We start from the raw sequence: 6,183 nt of genomic DNA on the forward strand, positions 1-6,183 counted from the left end.
ACATTTACTTGCAATTCAAGTTTTAATAGATTATTTTTTCAAGAACTTAAATTAACTTTGGTTTTTATTTATTAATATATTATAAATTATAATTCATGGTAATTTTCAGAAAATATCATGATTTGCAAGGGGTAAATCGTCAACGTGTTAAAAAATAAATATTTATTATAATTTATAAAATAAAATATGTTACGTGATATATTAATATATTATGTAGCATTATTTATGTTAGTAGGTATATACTACCTATAATCTATATCATAGTCGACAATCGATTTACCATTGTTAATAATTTATTGTTATAATTGGTAGTTTATACCTACTTATATAGTTATATGTAGGCATATATTCGCATATTTATCAATATATATAATGTAGCTAATATCTTTATTAAATTATGTTTAATTATAAACGACAAATATAAAATCTACCTAATAATATCTTGATCTATATAATTTTTACATATTATGGTTATACCCTTGGAATAGGTATTATAGGTAGGTATTCAAGTTGTAGCCACTTGTAGCCTGTAAGTACCTACATATTCTACCTAGAACCTACCTACACGGTTACACGGTAAGCGTAGACTAAGTGTCTAGTCGTCTAGGTAGGTATATTTAGTATATAGATACTGAGGTACCTACCTTATACCTATATTTAAATAATGAAACTTAAAAAATGCACAATGCACAAATATAACAACTTATCTCTCTTTTTCATAATCTGGCTATTCTCTCTCCCTCGCTCTCTCTCACTCTCTCTCTCTCTGCTCACTCTTTGTTTCATACATAAGTTATAGGTATATTAATATTTTATTTTAAAAGAATAGTGAACAATCATTTACTTTTCTTAATATTAATTCTAAAATCACCATTTTTTTTAGAGAGAGTATGGACGACTTATACAAATAATATACACCGAAGACCAAATTCACTATATTTTACAAATAATAAAAATAAAAATATATTTGAGTATAATGTTTACTACTCTGTTAAGTACCATGCGAGTTATAAATACGCAATTAGGTTTTTTGTTCTGCGTATAATATTGTGATAGGGTTTCATTCTGCAATTAAATTTGTAGAGGTCGTACGAAGTTTTTTCATTTATCCCATTCATTCTTGAAATTTACATAATATGTATTTTTTTCCGCGAATAGCCAGAAATATATAGCCCTGGTTATCCAGCTGAATATCGTATTTAGTCTATCCATTTGAAAATTTGACCAGCCTCTTGTTGGATGCAATCATACTATGGCAGTCCGTGCAATCGTATACATCTCCCTATATTTTGCTGTGCAGTAAGAATGTAAGATTATACGAATTTCAAAAGTATGCACTTTGGTAGTTTAGTACTTTAGTCATGTACCTAATTATATAGACGTCTAATGATAAAAGAGTTTCAACTGTTTCAGGAATCTATACATATATTATAATATAATTAGCCATTTCTCATTAGGTACTATTTGTTGTTATTCTCGCTCTTATTTTTTTTTAAGATAATAAGTATAATACATACATGTTTTAAAATCCTATTTACAATCATGTTAAAATTTAAAAGTATAAAATATATAGTTAATAATTATTAATTATTATTTAGTATTCTTGACACTCTGGAAGCATTAATTTAAATATAAGTTAATAATTATTTAAGATACATATATGAACTAAAAATACATAGATTGTCAATTTCAATAAATATTACGGTTTAGGTAGGTACAATTATTAATTTATCATTTTATTACCACTTTGAACATATCTACATTGTTATATTTACAATAATACCACCGTCCACCAATCTGTTATAGATTCAAATATATATTATTATAGATATAAACTATCATAATTTATAGTAAACTATAATAATTAAATATTAAAAATATAAAGGACAAATTGGGGATTAGGTACCCGTTACCGGTCAGTCAATTTACGAAAAAATCATTTTTTGAGGTAGGTAAATACTAAATAGGTACCCAGTGTATACTTACACGACTACACGAGTAATTCTTTGGTTACTGTTATTGTAAATATTACATCAAATATGACAGGATGGCCTGAGAAAACATTTCAAGCTAATAAATAATTAATAATAATGGTCGTTCAGGCACTATTTTTAGCCTATATCTTTAAGTTATCATATTATAGACAATTTGGGAGGAGAACTCTAGAAGCTAAGGTTTTGTAAATGTTGTAAGACAATAGGTTTTCAATACTATTTTTAATTTATAGGACAGCCGGTATAGGTTTTGAACGATTTAAAAAATAATTAAACAATTCCAACCATATAGTTGTGGACTTATTAAAATGACTAATTTATTTACTAGGCAGTTTATTTATGTAAAACTATTGCATATAGGTAAAATTTATAAAATTAATAACCTACTGATTATTTTATACAAATAAATGTATAGGTAATATAGTTGATAGTTGCCCAGGTCAATACTAATGCCAAATGCCAATAGGTCACTGGCCACGCCGACAGCCGTCTCTGTCAAGTGATTACAATATGAATTATAGTATTTTACACTATATCATAAATCTATATTATTTCTTATACAATAAATTAAATTTTACTACCTATAAGAGAAAGGTATGATTATTTACGATATTTTCTGTATTATGTTCTATACATATATGTAGACATGCAGTTAATGTTTTTATACTCAAACTAGTTATAATAATTTTAACAAATACAGTATATTAATTAATTAGAAATAAAATGTAATAAACATCTATATGAGGTATATATGTATCTAGTTGTAATACAATAAGCACATAAATAATTTAAATAGACGATAACGCAGTAGCAATGGTTATGCATATGTAAATTATAAATATTAAAATATATAATTATTCTGATAATATTCTCAAGTCAGCCACTTTAACGATTACAAATTTAACGTTATATTATTTTTTTAATGGCATGCGACAAAATGGTTTGAACATTTGGCCATGTGGTCATGCATATATACATAGTTATTACCTATATTATACAGCTAGCTTATTATATACCTATATCCTATAGGTAGGTAATTAAAAACATTATTACATATTTACATCAGCTACATATGCCTACAATTAATAACGATGCTCTCCCGTTATTTTCGAGGAGACTGCAAATTATAGGTATACAAAAATGTGATATTTAAACCTATAATCATCTGGCCAAACTGTATAAAGTTATAGGATTCAAGTTTTGTAAACAGATTTTGATTCATTAAAAAATAAACCTTGTTTTGATTGAAGCTATAATTTTCATTATTTATTTTCAATTTGAAATATCGGAGACAACAAATGTCACTGTAAAGTCCCCTTAAAATAAAATGTTAACTATAGGTGAATGAATGTATATAAAATATAAATAAAAATATATAGCTATATAGGTTTGCCAATATGCCTAAAGAGCAAAAACTTGAGAAATCCAAAGGCGTTTGAAAATATATAGGTATATCCATATTATGTATAGGCCTAGTACCTAGTACCTACTTAATAAAATATACCTAAGGTCCAAAAAAAAAAATCATTGCGTCTCTTATTTCATTCTTGTTTGTTTTTATGGCCTCGGTTCAGAAGCTTCTTTGCGAGTGACAATCATCTCTCCGTTATGTTGATCAATACGACAATTTATACACGTAAGTTTCGTGTAGATATGAATGCTGTATCCATGTGACCATGTTACCTATGCATTATTATTTCATTTAATTAATAGCTAGTATACCTAATGATAAAGTGATATAGTTTTATCAACATAGAAATTAATTATTTTAAGTTTTATTTAGAATTGTAATATAACGCTTTATCGTTTTTTGTTAATCATTATTCACTATCGTAATTATTTCCGTATAATATGCATGTCGTGGATAAAAATGTAATTTTATCGGAACACGATAAGACTATATATAGTATATACTAGTATACATGTATACATATTATAATATATGTACGTGTCTACATAGTAGATATTAAATAGTATGAAAGTATAGCATAAATGAAAACAAATTAAATGATGTAAAACTGTAAAAGTCAATTCGACGATTCCTCAAATTTTTTTTATTATTTCTTGGAGTTCGAAATGAACTATATGATAGGATTGCTCAAAGCCCAACATTTTTATGCTCTCCCTTCAGTTACGCCACTGATTGTATATATATATATATATACGGAGTGATCCATTAAACGGCCATATTTGACTAATATTATTTCATATAAAATTAATGTTTTTGAAAGTAATTATTTTCCATAATTTTAAGTCTATAAAAATCAAAAGTAGGTAGTTTTTTAGTTATAACATACCTATAATATTATTATTATAAAATTATGTATTTATGTATCAAGTTAAGATGAGCGGAATAGCTATAAGTATGCCTATATAGCAAAGGTGGGCATTACCTATAACTAGTTAAATAGTTAAAGTTAAGTTAATATAGTCTTTTTAACTTAACTAGTTAGTTAATTGTCTAATTAATTAATAAACTTGACTATTTTAATTGGCTGTTGAAATAATTTAGCGTTTCTCAGTAAATAATATATTTTTGAAATTGTACGTTCTTATAGTTTTATACGTACCTAAATATGAATATAAAAATAATTCAATAATAATAAATACAATAATATTATAATACAAACATTTCTTGATAAAATAATTTTTAATATAGGTAAATATATTCTAGTAGACTATAGATATATAGGTATACTAGTAGATATATGACCTTAACATGCTATTTTATACAAAAAGATTAATATTTATTAAATTATGAATTGAGATGTGTATAGCTTACTTATTTATGTAAAATAGGTACCTATACTGCTGCAGCTGCACTATATACCTACATTACGATAAAAGTTCAATAAAATTGTTTACTATAATTTAGGAAATTATAAAAAACGCAGTCACTCTTTATGTGATCCACATACTACTCAAAATAAGTAGATTAACTTTTATTAAACAGAGTTAAATTAATATTTTTGTCCATATTAACTTTTAATTTATAGAGTTAATAACTGTTAAATAGGTATAGATAATAGTTATAATAATATGTGAACTATGTTAACTATATGTTGATTTCTAACTCATAAACTATACTCGTTTAAAATTCGGTTTGTAATTTTTATAAATCTGCTTTGGAATAAGGAATTAAAAATTCATGTTGCCGTTAAAAAAAGTAAAAATTAAAAAATTAAAAAAATTAAAATGTTTTTTTTATGACTTAAAATGATGTGAAAAAAAATATTCGAAAATGTTAATATAGTTTTTGAAATAATTAGACTTTTCTTATGTTTGATGGATCACCCGGTATACAGTCAAACAATCAACGGTAGGTACCTACGTTCAATTTTAAGTTGTAAAAACATTACATCGGCACAATTTCCTAACATTTTTGTTTTCAAAAAGGCATGCGTCAGTAAAAATCTGCAATAAGTAATAAAAACGACAATTTTTTTTGTTTTGTTGCAAATGTTATTAAATTTTCCAAGGGAGGGGGAAATTATATTCCACCATCTATGGTCTATGGGTGGTCCATGGCCTTGACATATACTGTAAAGGATCGGAGCGTCCGGTGCAATATCGCGTTTGTTGGTACCCCCACGGCCCGCACGATCGTCCATCTGTATATTATATATCATCATAGCAGGCTAATAAGACGTAATCGCTGAACTGGTCGAAACTGAAACGTTAATCGTGACAACTGACAGTCGACAGCTGATGATTGCGGCGACCGACATTAAAATCATAATCCTTATAAGTTATAACTTTATACTATTATAATAATCCATGATATTTATTTATAGCAATAAAGTAATAAATTTAATATGTAGGTAATATTGTAATAACAATATTAGCTAAACATATTATACCTAGTCAATAATAAAAATTTATTAAAGCCAATGTCCGTGACTAACATTGGCCGTTATAGGTGAATTTAATAATATGTATAGATATTGTACACAATTGAGCAAAAGTACGGCACGTTCGGTGCAGATAGGTAGAGGTACCTATAGTATAGGTCCTATACATACAAATTCGGGCCTCGGGGAATTGACTTATTTTAAAAAATGTTAATTTTTTTCGCGTCGAACGTCGACGAATTCATTTTAATTACGGGCCATAGCCGACGGGTGATGACATCAACAACAACAAAAATAATAACAATAATAACAATATTGCGTAATACGGTAGGTAATAG

This window comes from Metopolophium dirhodum, chromosome 1 (assembly GCF_019925205.1).
Source record: "Metopolophium dirhodum isolate CAU chromosome 1, ASM1992520v1, whole genome shotgun sequence".
NCBI lineage: Eukaryota > Metazoa > Arthropoda > Insecta > Hemiptera > Aphididae > Metopolophium > Metopolophium dirhodum.